Below are 16,039 nucleotides of genomic sequence, written 5' to 3' on the forward strand. Positions count from 1 at the left end.
CATAGCGGTTACCGGTCCATGACGCGTTCAGGCGGACCAGCAGACACAACCCATGCCACATGAACACAGTCCACACCATTATGGAACCGCACCAGCCTGCACAGTGCCTTGTTGACAACTAGAGTCCATGGCCTCATGGGGTCTGCACCACACCTGAACCCTACCATTAGCCCAAAACAACTGAAGTGTGACTCATCGGACCACCCCACATGCTTCCAGTCCTCCAGGGTCCAATTAGAGATGTCACAAGCCAAACTGAGGAGCTGTGTCTGGTGTCGTAGTGTTAACAGGGGCACTTTGGTGGGTCTTCTGCTCCCATATCCCATGAAAGCTAGAGAATGCTGCACTAACCTGCTGTATATGCATCTGGTACCTCCTGCACTGAATGTGGATGTGATTTGAGCCAGTGTCGCTTGTCTGTTACCACAGACAATTCTGGCCAGACGCTGCTAGTCACAAACATTAAGCACCAGTGGTCAGCCACTGCTCTGTCAACGGTGGGTGGTAATGCCTTCCAAGAGTTATTCTCAGTACACACGTGACACCCAGGCATCTGTTGTTGTTTGATGCCAGTAATCCACAAACTGAAGTCGGCCTCCCACCCTGGGATCCCCCAGGAGGAGGCCCACCCCATCAGACTGAGGGTTTGTCGTCCAGCTTAGAAGCTGGCTGTCTGGCCGGCCCAGACCTCTTAGTTTGTCACCTGGCTGTCCTGCGAAAACTAGACGGCCTGAAGGAAGATTGTTCTTTTGCTCGTCCCTGAGGACAAAAAGACCGAAAAAAAAACAACTGCCTAGACTTTAAATGTAGCGGTAGATGGCAGACCTGCAGATTTTGAAGCTGCCAGAGTAGCTATTATCTTATCTACTCTGCTCCAAAAAGTATATTTCCATAGAGAGGTAAGGATTCCAGAGCCTGCTTTGACCCTGTATCAGCTTTCCAAGACCTTAACCAAAGGACCCTACGAGTCACCACTGAGGCTGCCAATGCTTTAGAAGCTAATGGTGCATACACATGTAGCGATTTAAAAAAACAATATCGATATCATTTTCATTCAAATCGCTCATTTAAATGGTCCCTACCAACTTACCATCAACCAGCGATGCGCGGCCACGTATGGACGATAGCGATATCATCCATCGGCCATGCATGCCGGTCAACTTGCTCGATATCGAGCAAGTTACTATAGGGACCAGCGATCGTTGATCGCGGGTCGCTATAGCCGTCAGTAAGTAACTGGAGTGCTGGATGATCGATATCGATCATCCAGCACACCAGGGAGGGTGCATAACGACCAGCCAGCGATATGGTATCGCTACGTGTGTACGCACCATGAGAGCATGAGAGTCCAGCATCTATTGCAGCTCTTCCCAAATAGGAGGCTGCTTCCCATATGTGGGACATATGTTCTCTGGTAGCATCTGGTAGAGAATCCTCCAATGCCTTCATCCAATCTTCAACAGCTTTGGCTACCCAGGCTCCAGCCATAGCTGGACAAGTAACAGTTCCAGATGATGAAAATATTGCCTTAAGACATGTTTCAATTTTCCTATCTGTAGGATCTTTAAGAGAAAATGCTGACGGAATAGGCAACGTAGCATTCCTGACTAAGGGCCTGATTCAGAGCCGGTCGCTCTGACAGAGCGCTCGCTCTGAATCAGGGCTGGTCTTTTTTTATAGCGAGCGGCCAGGAAGATGGTCGCGATGGTCAAGACCATCGTGACCATCAGGCTTGCGACGAGACCCTTGTGGTAGGGTCTCGTTGCCGCAAGCCCCAGAGAGATTTCGGCTCTAACAGAGCCGGAATCTCTCCGCTGACATCACTTGTGATGTCAGTGGGGCCGGCCCCAAACGGTAGGCGTTCACATGGGAATGCCTCCGTTTGGGCAGCCACCCCCCTGGCCCACCCACCAAAGGGGGTGTGCTGTCACTCAACATCGACAGCACGCCCCCTTTGGTGTGAGACCTGGAGCGACGCATTGCCCGTCGCTATCCGGGTCTCGCGCATGCACACGACAGAGCCGGCTCCATCGTGCGCATGCGCTCTGGGCCACCATCGACCCGGTTGCGAGCGCTCAGTGCTTGCGACCGGGTCTGAATCAGGCCCGAAATGTGTCACATGAGCAGCTACAGTAGGAGGGATTTCCCACTTAGTACACTCAGAAGCTGGGAAAGGATACAATGATGCTAATCTTTTAGTAACATAAAACCATCTATTCGGGTTACCCCATGCCTCTTCCATAAGTTCAGTAAGCTGCTCAAATTTAGGAAACTCCCTTTTAACCATCTTCTGGTGTTTAAACACTGGAACCTTCTTACTAGGAGTTGGTTCATCATCCTGTATATCTAGGATTGATTTGACCGCCCTCACCAAAGAAGGAACATCCACTGTGAAGGATGGTCCTTCTCTCCTGAGCTAGACCCCGGAGAAAAACCCTGTGCATCAACTGATTCCTCCGATGATGTGTCTGAATCCATATGCTGAGAAGACTGATAAAAAGATAACTTCCGTTTAGGCGACTTAGTGAGTACCGGTCTACTCACAACAGCTAACTGACCCATACTCTGACTTGAGTGGGCATAAGCATCCATCCAGGAAGGATGTATAGGAGGTGCAAACATACCATGCTGTTGGTACCCCATACAAGGAGGCAGTATGGGAGTAGCCAGACGATCCCCAAACTGCTTCATTACCAGAGACAAGGAGGACACCCAAGATGGCTCCTGTACAGGGACTGGTGAGGTGGCTCTTTATAACAGACAGCACACAAACCATCCTTTATAAAGTCCTGAGGGGATAAGCCCGCCAAACAGGATTTACATGAAACCAGCACAGGGGCCTCCACCTTTTTTTTTTTTTTAAATTGAGTAAATTTTTATTGGTTTATAGAAATACATTAACAAATAACCAAACAAAATATATATACAAATAAAACATATATAAATAAAAAAAAAAATAATAAAAAAGAAAAAAAAAATACCACACTATACAAATATTGGAATATTGTCAAAAATAACACCTGAAAAAATTGGCAAAATCAACTAGATCTACCTAATTATCCTAACAATAATATACCGGTCAATCATTAGGCAATGCACGGGCATAACAGGATTTAAGCCAACTGCTCCAGATACGTTCATACTTCTTCTCAGCTTTGCGACAAATAAACACATGTTTTTCATGTTCAACAGTGGTACGGACCAAGGACAGCCAAGCATTATAATCTGGTCCTGTAGGAGCCATCCACTACCGAGCCACACATACCTTAGCTAGTGTACACATATTGACAATGTATTGTTTAAGATATCTGTCCACTACCTCATCGTCCATAGAGCCTAAACAGCACGTAAATGGCGTAGCTAAAGTGGGAGCAATACCTGTATTGGACAAAACTCTCAGAAACTTATTCCAAAAAATGCTAACCACCGGACAATCCCATAGAAGGTGCCAGAAAGTACCGCTACTAATTTTACACTTAGGGCATATGTCAGATGCTCTCCCCCCAAATCTCAGCAAACGGACAGGAGTTAAATAGGTATGGTGTAAAATAAACAGTTGAATCTGTTGAAATCTTATAGAAGTTGTGGAAATACGAGGAGCTTCTAGAGCATTATCCCATTCCGCATCACTTATAAGGCCAATATCTCTCTCCCACTTTGATCTAAGATGTGGTAAACTATCCTTATGATAAGAAGACAATATATAGGAGTATAAGTAAGAAAGCGTCTTCCGGGGACCTAAAGATAAAAGGAATGACTTCAATGGGGATATTTGAATTAGAGGAGGGCCATCTGAAAATTGAGCCGAGAGAGCATGCCGTAATTGTAAATATCTATAGAAATATGATTGAGGGAGATGATGAGCTTCTTGGAGTTGTGCAAATGATTTAAGAATTGAAGTGTCATATAAATGACCCAATGGAGTTACACCGTTAGAACCCCATGTCACCTCAAGCTGTAAAGAGGCCAGTTCAGGTAATATACGATAACTACATAGAGAAGTGTCTGGATCTAATCCCGTAAACTGTAGAATACTAGATACCAATTTCCATATCTTAATAGCTTGCATCAACAGGGGAGGGCCTTTCTGTATAATTCTACCCGCAAGCAAGGCCTGCAATGGTGTAAAGTTAGGGAAAATCTGAGAAACCAACAAAACGTGCAGGGCATTAGGGGAGTCATCTTGAAGCCATAACCGTATATGTGCCATCTGCGCCGCATAATAATAAAATTTAAAATTTGGAAGAGCCAAACCTCCCCCAGACCTAGATCGGGTCACAGCTGCCAATTGAATACGTGGTCGACGATTCACCCAGACCAATGAAGAAAGAAGACTATTCAAACGCCTAAACAATGTATCTGTAATAAAAACAGGAGAATGCTAGGGGCCTCCACCTTTTGCTTCCTTTTACCTTTTGACATATTCAAAAACAAGAGATATGGTAAGAACTTACCTTTGTTATCTCTGTTTCTACGAAGTCCATAGGGTCCACAGGGTTGACCTTGGGGTTATAGCTGGAACAGGATCCATGGGCACCACACAGTTAAGCTTTTAGCTCCCAGGATGCACTTGGGTCCTCCTCTATACCCCGCCCCCGAGCCACAGGCACCTCAGTTGGTAAGCAGCCTAGGCCGGAGGAGAATATGGAACAGAGAGAAGGAAGACTGGAACACACAAGAAACCATACTCACAGCAATAGGAGACGGAAAACCGGTGACCAGCCACACAGCCCATTTGAAGCCAGGTGCGTCAGGGCGGGCGCCCTGTGGACCCTATGGACTTCGTAGAAACAGAGATAACAAAGGTAAGTTCTTACCATATCTCTTGTTTTCTACTTCAGGGTCCATAGGGGGTCCACAGGGTTGACCTTGGGGATGTCCCAAAGCAGTTCAACTAAGGGCGGGGACGCTCCTGTGCTGAAAGGAGCACCCGGCGCCCAAAGGAAGCATCCTGAGAGGCGAAGGTGTCAAACGCATAGAACCTCAAAAACGTTTGAATAGAAGACCAAGTGGCCGCCCTACACAGCTGAACAGCAGAAGCGCCACGTCTAGCAGCCCAAGAGGGACCCACAGAACGAGTGGAATGAGCCTTAACAGAGGCTGGCACAGGTAAACCCTCTTGTGCATAAGCCTCACAAATAACGGAACGAAGCCAACGGGCTAACGTTTGTTTGTTGGCAGGCCAACCCCTCTTGTGAAAACCAAAGAGGATAAACAAGGAATCAGACTTCCTAACCGAAGCCGTCCGGTCTACATAAATTCTAAGCGCCCGGACCACATCTAAGGAAGTCTCACCAGCTGAAAGATCAGGGGACTGAAAAGCTGGCACAACAAGTTCCTGATTAATGTGGAACTTCGAGACCACTTTGGGCAAAAACTCAGGACGAGTGCGGAGCACCGCTCTGTCCTGGTGAAAAATCAGGAAAGGAGGGCGACAGGAAAGCGCCCCCAATTCAGACACCCTCCTGGCCGAAGCAATTGCCAGGAGAAAAACAGTCTTAAATGTCAGCCACTTGAGCTCCACCGCCTCAAGAGGCTCAAACGGAGGACCCTGCAGGACCCGTAGCACCACCGCCAAGTCCCAAGGAGCCACAGGAGGCACAAAGGGAGGCTGGATCCTGAGAACACCCTGGAAAAAGGTGTGAACGTCTGGTAGTATTGCAATCCGCCGTTGAAACCACACGGACAAGGCGGACACATGAACCTTCAGAGATGCAAGGCGTAAGCCGAGATCCAATCCTGACTGAAGAAATTCCAAGATCCTAGAAACTCGGAACACCTGAGGATCATAATGTCTGGACTCACACCACTGAAAGTAAGTGTGCCACACTCTGTGATAAATCCGTGCTGAAGCAGGCTTGCGTGCCCGCAGCATGGTACCAATAACCGAACTGGAGAAGCCCCGAGACCTCAAGACGGCTGTCTCAAGAGCCACGCCGTCAAAGACAGCCGACCCAGATCCGGGTAAAGGCAGGGCCCCTGAGACAACAGGTCCCGACGCTGAGGAAGAAGGTACGGAGCGTCGATGGAGAGGCTCCTGAGATCGGAGTACCAAGGACGTCTGGGCCACGCCGGAGCTACCAGCACGAGCATGCCGCCGTCCTGCTTGAATTTCCGCAGAACCCGAGGAAGCAGGGATAGCGGAGGAAACAGATACGCCAGGTGAAACGTCCATTTCACCGACAGCGCGTCCACCAGACTTGCGCCTGCGTCTCTTGTCCTTGACCCGTAAACGGGCAACTTGTGATTGTGACGGGAGGCCATCAAGTCCAGCTCCGGCAGTCCCCACCTGTCCACGAGTAGCTGAAACACCTCTGGGTGAAGCGACCATTCCCCGGGATGCACGTCGTGACGGCTGAGGAAGTCCGCCTCCCAATTGAGGACTCCGGGGATGAAGACCGCCGAGATCGCCGGAATGTGACCCTCCGCCCAAGTCAGGATACGAGACACCTCCGACATCGCTGCCTGACTGCGAGTTCCGCCTTGGTGGTTGATATACGCCACCGTGGTGGCGTTGTCGGACTGCACCTGTACCGCCCTTCCGTGAAGAGCGGGGCCGGACGACTGCAGGGCCCTGTATACTGCCCGCAGTTCCAGGATGTTGATGGGGAGAAGTGCTTCTTCCGCTGACCAACGACCCTGAAGCGACAAAGAGCCGGTCACTGCCCCCCAACCCCGGAGACTGGCATCCGTCGTGAGCAGGACCCAGTCCGGGATCCAAAATGGGCGCCCCTCGACCAGATGAGCTGTCTGAAGCCACCAAGCCAAAGATTGCCGAACGTCCGGAGACAACACCAGCACCTGAGAGCGGATCCGGTGAGGTAACCCGTTCCATTCTGATAGAATCAGCCCCTGCAGGGGCCGGGAATGGAACTGGGCAAATTCCACCATGTCGAATGTCGACACCATGGACCCCAGAACTCTCATAGCCGAATGGACCGACAGGCGGCAACGGCTCAGGCAACTTTGTATCCGCAGCTGTAGGGAGGCGACCTTCTCCGGAGTCAGGAAGATCCTTTGCTGACGCGAATCCAGCAGGGCTCCCAAATGAACCATCCGCTGAGATGGAATCAGGGAGGACTTTTTCCAATTTATCAACCACCCGTGTGCTTGCAGGCAAGCGATCGTCAGGTGGAGATGTTGAAGCAGTACCTCCGGGGAGCTCGCCAGCAACAGGAGGTCGTCCAGATACGGCAGCAGCCGTACATTCTGGTTCCGAAGATGTGCGGCCATGACCGCCATAATCTTCGTGAACACCCTCGGTGCCGTGGAGAGACCAAAGGGTAGCGCCCGGAACTGATAGTGGTGTTGAAGGATAGCGAACCTCAGATACCGCTGGTGTGAAGATGCTATCGGAACATGGAGGTAGGCGTCCTGGATGTCCAGGGACACCATGTAATCCCCCGTTTCCATCGCCAGAATGATGGAACGTAACGTTTCCATCCTGAACTTGGGAACTCTGAGGAATTTGTTCAGAGACTTCAAGTTGAGGATAGGGCGATGAGAACCATTGGGTTTCTGCACCAGAAACAGAGACGAATAATACCCCGTCCCTCGTTGTGATAGAGGAACGGGAACAATGACCCCTGCTTTCAGCAAGGACTCTATAGCCTCCTGAACCTGTAACGCCTTGGTCTTGTTCTGAGAAGGACTTGTGCAGAAAAACTGGTGGGGTGGTCTGTGCCGAAAAGACAGGGCGTACCCCTGGGAGACCACTTCTCGAACCCAGGCATCCGTGGTGGTATTGTGCCAGCACTGGGCAAATAGAAGAAGTCGGCCTCCCACTCTGAGGTCCCCCAGAGGGAGGCCCGTCCCATCAGGCCGCAGGTTTATCTTCCTGCTTGGAAGAAGGGCGCCGAGCACTCCAGGCTTGCTTCTTGGGTTTAGAGGCCGTCTTACTCGCAGACTGTCTCGGGAAGGACTGACCTTTCGCCTTACCCTGAACCCGAAAGGAACGAAAAGCCGAACTCCGAACCTTAGCAGGCAGTGCCGCCGAAGGGAGGAAGGCCGACTTGGATTTAGCCAGGGTGTTCACTATTTTGTCCAAGTCCGGACCAAATAGTAATTCCCCATTGAAAGGTAAGGCCTCCAGACCTTTCTTTGAATCAGAGTCCGCTCTCCAGGACCGCAACCATAAGGATCGGCGGGCAGACACCGCTGCAGCCGATACCCGCGAGGTCAGCAGACTAGCATCTAAAGAAGCTTCTCCAATGTAAGAAGCGGCGTCCCTCATTTGTCCCAACAACGCCCGCTGGACATCCGGAGCGTCGTCCGGGAAGGTATCTTCCAATGCATTGGCCCACCCCTCAATGGCCTTGGCCACCCAGGAAATGGCCATGGACGGTCGGGCCACCGCCCCGGAGAGGGAGTAAATAGACTTTAAGCAAGTCTCAACTTTCCTGTCCGTGGGATCCTTCAGTAAGGATATCGACGGTAATGGTAAGGTGGCGCCCCGAGTTAAACGGGTGACATGGGAATCCACCGCCGGTGGAGTTTCCCATTTTTTACAATGTGCCTCAGGGAAGGGGTAGTTAGAAGCCAACCGCTTCTGAGGAAGGAATCTCTTACTGGGCGCCTGCCAAGCTACCGCCATATGATCCGTCAACTGATCCGACAGGGGAAACACCGCAGAAGCCACCTTAGTTTTTTTGAAACTAGGAAACTTTGACCTAGGAACCGGTGCCTCATCCTCTATAAGAAGAATAGCTCGCACCGCCCTAACTAGTGCTCGCACATTAATGGACGACTTGGTATCCATTTCCTGGACCGAGGCGTCCGAGTCAGTGTCATCAGGGACCTCCCCATCATCTGAGGAACCCTCTGAGTCCGATACCTGAGCAGCCCGTGTCATGAGTGGGCGTTTAGAAATCCTAGAAGGCATGTCAGTCTGCAACATTGACTGAAAAGCCGAGGAAGCGGCCGCCAAATTTTGCACGGAGTTGGAGAGCACATCCACCCATGGTGGAGGCGTCGCCATAGGGGCCTGAAAAGGTACCACAGGCTCCTGCGGCACAGGGGAAGCCTGTATATACATAGGCAACCCCGCATAGGGACCAACTGATTGAGACCCAGGAGGACTCCGCAATAACTGCGGGACACCCGGGGAATGGGGGATGGTCGGCTGGGGCACCGCCCTAGTAGGGAGAGCAGTCGGGACCGACAGACGGTCCGCAATAGACACCAGCACTTGAGAAAACATCGCCCACGGTGGTTCCTGCGCCAGAGAAGGTCTGGATGGGCCAGGAGCCACTTGGCATCGACTACACAGGCCATCCTGTGACAAATCCTCCCTATCTACTCCTGCTGAACAGCGTCCGCAGGAGGCCAACACCGGAGCCACTGAGCGCTCAACCTCCTCGTCTGACATGACAGAATATATTATATAGGCAAAAAAATATATCTGGCAACAGGGCAGAAGTAAACGCACTCACCGGTGTGCTGAACAACAACCCACAATATGGTACTGTAGCTCACGCCTGTATGTGACGAACCTCACAAATACGTGATTTATATAGGTGAGGTCTGTAGAAACGCCCCTCCCCCACACACCTGTAGGGCTTGTAGGATAAGTAAAGGGACAGGTATAAGCTGATAGTAAGCGGAAAATAAGCACAGACAGGTAGCACTAGCAAAAAGTCACATACCATGCAGAGAAGATATACTCACTGCACCTTTTCACCACAATCAACCTGCCCAGATTCAGTGTCTGGGAGGGCTATAGTGCTGTGTACACTGTCCTTAAATCGGGGGAGAGGTACACAGGGGGACCGGTCCGCGTGCTCCCTGAGATCTGCGCTGCCACTGTGAGAAAATGGCCGCTGGAGACCTCAGAGGAGGAGTGGCCGAGGAATCTGCAGCTCAGCGACGCCAGACTGCGTGCTGAAAGGCGCGCTGAGCTGAGGGGAGGAGCCGCTGACAGGGAAGGCTTCCTCCCCTGGCTGGCCATTAACCCCAGGGATGCTGGCTTCCCGCTTGCCGGTTATCCCTGGTGGTCTAGTGGTCCCACGGGTTATGGGGGGGCCCGCCGCCACTGCCAGCAGCCTCCGGTCTGTCCCCAGGACCGGAGGCTAAAGGACTGCATTTAAGGCATTCCGCGCGCCGCCGCTAGCCAGCGACGCGCGGCTTACCTGCATCCCCGGCGACTCCGGCAGCAGTCCTGGGAGGTAGACAGAGTCCGGCTAGTACGGACTCTGTCCTCCCGCCGCGATCCCCAGATCAGTACTGGCGTCGCGGCGCCAGTCGGGGATCAGAGCGGCAGCGTGGGAGTCTGTACAGACAGCCCTTCGCTGCCGTCTGTAGTAAAAGTAAATTAAAAATAAAATTTAACTTAAAATAAAAAGCTTCTGGGGGCTGCTCCTGCAGCCCCCCTGCGCGGTGACCGACTCCGGCCGGGCACCAGCTTACACTGAGGTGCCTGTGGCTCGGGGGCGGGGTATAGAGGAGGACCCAAGTGCATCCTGGGAGCTAAAAGCTTAACTGTGTGGTGCCCATGGATCCTGTTCCAGCTATAACCCCAAGGTCAACCCTGTGGACCCCCTATGGACCCTGAAGTAGAAATTAAAGTTAACAAATGCAATTTGATAGCCTTCACAAATACTAGTAAATGTGAAGTACCCAGAGGAAAAAACTACACCCACCTATAAGAGGGATGGGGAGAAAAAACATTGTTTGTTATAATAGACAGCCAGAAATAAAAGACAGTATCAAACAGCAGCTAGCAAATAGTCACATACTATATATACTGTATACTATATATAATATAGTTGCACTAGACTCTGAATCAGCTACCCAAACACGAGGCTTGGTAGGATATAGGGCACTATATACCTGACCCAGGGGAGAGGTATACAGGGAGACTGACCCAAAACCTCCTGAGACCAACAGCTACAGCAGCGCACAGATAGTGGAATGTAAGCGTCTCATATACACGAGGAGGGTAGGAAGAGCGACCCAGACGCGCAAAAACCTTTGATGGATCTGTGTCTTGCTCAGGGGAGGAGCTGTTGGGGAGAGCCTACCTCCCCTCAGCTGGATCAACAGGCCGGGTACGCTGGCCTCATGGTAGCAAAAGCGTCTGCTGCCGATCCCGGCATCAGGCAATAAGGCCCCGATGGTCTAAGGAGGACGCAGATGCTCTGGGTCCTCACTGTAGCGGCTTCCGGTGCGTCTCCGGCGCCGGAAGCCAGGACTGCCACGCGCGATTCCCTGTAAGCGAGGCATCGCCTTACCTGACATTTCTATGCGTCCGGTTAGAGCCCACGTCCCAGCATCGCTACTAGCAAGCTCTGCTGTGACCCGCCTAAATCACCAGAGATGTTACTGGTGTTGCTGCCGGTGGAGGTAGATGGAGTCGCAGTGCATGCGTCTTAATTCAGACGCTCAAAAACATAAAAAATAAAACATAAATTAAAATCTTAGGACTGCCTGAGCAGTCCCGTTACAAAGGTGCGTCTGAATCCTGCCGCACCAGACAAACAACTTAGTGCCTGTGGCTAATGGCGGGGTGTATGTGGAGGACCAGAGGCATCCTAGGAGCTGAAAGCTTTAACTGTTTGGGGCTTGGATCACTCCAAACACATTATCCTCATGGTATCCCTGTGGATCCCTATGGAACCTGAAAAAGAGACTGTTTTTATACATGTGTGCCTCCCCAGCCATTGACCTCAACGCACGTCATTCTGTAACACAACTTGCTGAATGAACACTGCTTTCTTGCCAGCAAATAAAAACAAGTACAGACCCTGTATCAATAGTTTGATACAATACGGGATCGGCATCTTTGTCTTTGGATTTAATACAGTAAAAAATTGTAGAAGAAATAAAAAAATAAAGAAAAGGTCACTACTGTCTACTTACTTTATATATAAACATCCATGCAGAGTTTATGGAACTGAAAATAAATAGCAATAATACATACATTTTGTAATATAGCATAGTGATTCACAAACAATGATGTTAGCAGGCTTTCATTTTCTTACATAAATACTGAAAGAAATAAAAAGCCAGGAAAGATTTTTATGATGCGTTTATTAACAAATCAATGTTTCCTATAAAAATTTTATTTTAAAGAGGTTCTATGGGTGCACTGCGTTTAGGGTCACACAAAGAAGTCACCAGAGAATTGCTGCAATAAATGTGCCATCAACAGAATATTGTATTTACATTGTGTAATGTATGGCATCTGAATTAATGTTTGATATACGTGCGAATTGGTTCTCGTTGGCGGTGACTGTATAAGTCTCGGGTAATAAAAATCAAAATCAAAGATCATTTATCAATGATCACGTACTCAGTGCAATCTGGGCGCAAAAGGAGCCTGTCCCTGTGATGTGCTTGGAGTGAAGGGACCACGTCAGCGGTCTCTTTACTCTTGTGAGGAGACTCCAGCACATGCGCGGTCAACAAACCATGCATGAGCGGCGGCCACTGCCAGGGAGGGGGGTTTCCAGAGGAACCCTATCCAGTTAATTTTTGCGATATGTAGCCCACAAACTACAGCAGCACAACGCCATCTTTAGATGGTGTTAGCTGTGGGGGCAAAGCTCCAGAATGGTAAATCCCAGAGCCGTAACTAAACTTTTTGGTTGCCTGTGCCAGAGAGCATTGGCACCTCCTCCCTCCCAATTTCTAACTAGGGACATAAGATAGTGCACCTGAAAAAGGGCCATGGCTTCATGGGGAAGGGCCTGGGAAGATATAGGAGGCCAGAAGATGCTGGGGATAAAAGAAGAGAAAGCTACACGTGAGAATAATAGCAAACAGAAAAATTGACAGGTCCAAACAGCATCCTCTGCCTTGCGGTGCCCTGTGCCATGGCACTGGTCGCACTACCCTAGTTACAGCCCTGGTAAATCCAAAAGCATTTCCTCCCCCATTGAAACCTATGAGGGCTGCTGATGTCGGAAATGGAGTGACTGCAGCACATATCTCAGATATCTGCTGCTGTCCCTCCATAAAACATCTAGGGGATAGTAAATATTTGCAGTTATCCACCGAAAACTGGCATTTTCGGGGAATATGCCGCAAATAGTTAATGAGATAAATGGCCAGAGAGACTCTTCATAAGACTAATATCTATACATTTATATAGAACTAATTTAACTTATCACACATGTAACACATGATATGTAACCTTTCCTACACTCAGTGCTATGTCGGGTTAATATAATGAGTATAGGAGGACAGTAAGTTACATTACCGTGTATAGATCAGAGCCTGGCACAGACAGACAGCCGTCCTGTTTACAGTACACGGACCTGGTATAACCAGCAGCAGTATCAGCCCTCACCAAAAAACGGTCAGCATCCAGCGCACATTGGTTAAAACTCACGTCATTCATCCGGACACAACAAGCCAGGGAGAAGCACGCCACAGCGGGGAGAGGGCGGGCTAGGAAGCACGGCGGCTAGGCCCGCCTTCCCCCGCTTGTGATTGGTTCCCTGGGATATTTGGGTGGTTTCTCCAGCAAGAGGTGGGTCTGTGATTAGGGGCAGCAGCCTATTTCCCAGGTTTTACATCACGGGCTGGGCGTGTTGTATGTATGATGTGTGTCATTTGGGGGGGGAAGTGTGTGTGTGTGTGTGTGTGTTGTATGTCATTCGGGGAAGCATGTGTGTGTGTACCCGGTCTGGCAAGTGCGGTTGTTGTGATAGAAGTTTTTAGTGTAGTTCTCAGTATTGCTCAGCAGTAAGGAGGGCTTGCTTGTTAGTTTATTGACGTCTTACCTGAGAAGTACTAATAGCAGTTTTTGTTTGTGTATGAATTACAAGACTTTCTCCCACATATTATCCTGTTCCCTGTTGATGCAGGCTGCCATCAGCTTTAACTCGTGTTTACATTAATTATTTTTGTATTGTTTATGTTGCAAACTGTTTGCTCTTGGGCTTTTTTTTATTTAAATTATGTTAAGCTGGCACATTAATCATGCAAACCACCCAACCAAATACTGGGGTCTATTTACTAAGCCTAAAGGCCCCCATACATAAGCAATTAATTGCAGCAATCGTTTGTGTCTAAAGCTGCCCATCCACTTAGCAATGCGGGGGACGACGGCACGATTACGATGCCATCGTCTCCCGTGGGGTGAACTGCATACGCTGAACGTTCAGTGAATGCAGATCAATCATCCCCGTACATGGCAACCTGACGGCGGTCGTCAGGTTGACCGTCATGTTCGGGCGATGATTGATGTTAAAAAACGACCAGCGAGCGTGCGCATCGCTGGTAGTTTATAACCTTTTACTGCCCGATTTGCGGGCAATTACCAAGCGATGGAGCGGTAACGACCGTCGTTATCGCTCCATCGCTAGGTTTAATCGCCTAGTGGATGGGCCGCTTAAAAATCTTTGACACTAGTAATAGCGAACTGCCTAGGAAAGGACAGACCTTTAGGTTTTCTTGAGGATGAAAGGACCTAAAAGATGTAGTCTGAGGCTTTGCAGTAGTAGTTGCTGAAGGCAGAAATGCAGTTTTTGATGCCGCCAATGTGGTTACAATCTTGTCAAGGTCTGGGCCAAACAAAATCTCCCCATTGTAGGGTAACACTTCTAGGCCTTTCTTGGAGTCCGTGTCTGCCTTCCATGAGCGTAGCCACAGGGTTCGGCGGGCAGACACTGCCGTGGCCGAGACTCTGGAGGTTAGGGGACTGGCATCCAATGTCACTTCTCCAATATAAGAAGCTGCATCTTGTATGTGAGCAGCAAAAGACATCTGATCCCTAGAAGCATCTGAGGGAAAAGACCAGCTCTCTATAGCTTTAGCCACCCATGCAATAGCCATAGTTGGACGAGCAACAGCTCCTAAAAGGGAGTAAATCAATTTAAGGCAAGATTCAACCTTCAAAGAGGATACTGTAGGGATAGGCAACGTAGCGGTTTTAATTAAACGTGCAACATGCAAATTCACCACAGGGGAAATCTCCCATTTAGAACATTGAGCCGCAGGAAATGGATAACAGCAGGTCAGACGTTTTTGGGGCTGAAACCTCCTCTTACCAGGCATCTGCCAGGCCGTCACGCCATGTGTTCAGCTAGTTGATCCAATAGAGGGAATTCTGCTGAAGCCATTTTCTGTCGTTTAAACAGTGGGTGCTTTGATTTAGGAGCTGGCTCATCATCTTCTACTAGTTACATGGATCTAACAGCTCGCAGGGGAGTCAGTGTTAGAGAGGCATGCATCTTCTGCCTCCTCAGATGACACTTCAGAATCTGAGAGCTTCGTAGACTGTGAAGATAACACAGAACTCTTAAAAGGCTTACTGGGTAGGGGCTTCTCACCTTGCAATATAGTTGAAAGGCTGTAGAGGTAGTCACCAGACTCTACCGAGCTAGAGAGTAGGTCCACCCATGGAGGGAGCACAGGAGGTACCTTTTGTGGCAACCCCAGAGGGGAAATTACAGTCGGTACCGCTAGTCAGTCCGCAATAGTAGCCAGCACCTGAGAAAAGGAAGCATACCATCTGGTATCAAATCCTCACTTAAGCCTGCAGCACATAATTTGCATGATAGCAGTATGGGTGCAGATGCTTGCTTGCTACCCTTGCCTTTGCTAGACATAGCTGTAGAGTAGTATAGCTATAGCACACAATATGGCACTGGGTATAATGCAACCACTGGTATATAGGATATAAGTAGGAATGCAATTTACTGATCTTGTCTTAGGCAAGCTGCAGGAGCGCACAGCACAAATATGGCACTGTGCAGTAATCAACTGTATGAGACAACCCTCACCAAAACTTTTACTGTAGAGATGTGAAGTACTGGGAAAAACCCTGAATACACGTGTATGTTAGGGCAAAGTCGGAAACGAGGGGAACATACACTACCGTTCAAAAGCTTGGGGTCACTCAGAAATTTCCTTATTTTTGAAAGAAAAGCACTGGGTTTTTTTTCAATGAAAATAACATTAAATTAATCAGAAATACTCTCTATACATTGTTAATGTGGTAAATGACTATACTAGCTGCAAACATCTGGTTTTTAAAGGAATATCTACATGCTGTAGGTGTATAAAGGCCCATTTCCAGCAACCATCACTCCAG

General features: G+C 49.4%; 1 protein-coding gene across 3 annotated transcripts in view; it reads right to left on the reverse strand.

The window, feature by feature from the left end:
* Positions 1-13,394, reverse strand: part of LOC148523517 (signal transducer and activator of transcription 1-alpha/beta-like) — a 130,008-nt gene extending 116,614 nt beyond the window's left edge. For 2 of the 3 annotated variants that reach the window (XM_088473104.1, XM_088473105.1), the window contains exon 1: positions 13,199-13,393. The gene's annotated coding sequence lies outside the window, so the exon portion shown is untranslated. Of the gene's footprint in view, positions 1-13,198 lie in introns of all 3 variants that reach the window. The other variant, XM_088473103.1, reaches the window with a different exon arrangement.
* Between the last annotated feature and the right edge of the window lie 2,645 nt (positions 13,395-16,039).

This window comes from Taudactylus pleione, unplaced genomic scaffold (genome assembly GCF_031769625.1).
Source record: "Taudactylus pleione unplaced genomic scaffold, aTauple2 ptg000130l, whole genome shotgun sequence".
Taxonomy (NCBI): Eukaryota; Metazoa; Chordata; class Amphibia; order Anura; family Myobatrachidae; genus Taudactylus; species Taudactylus pleione.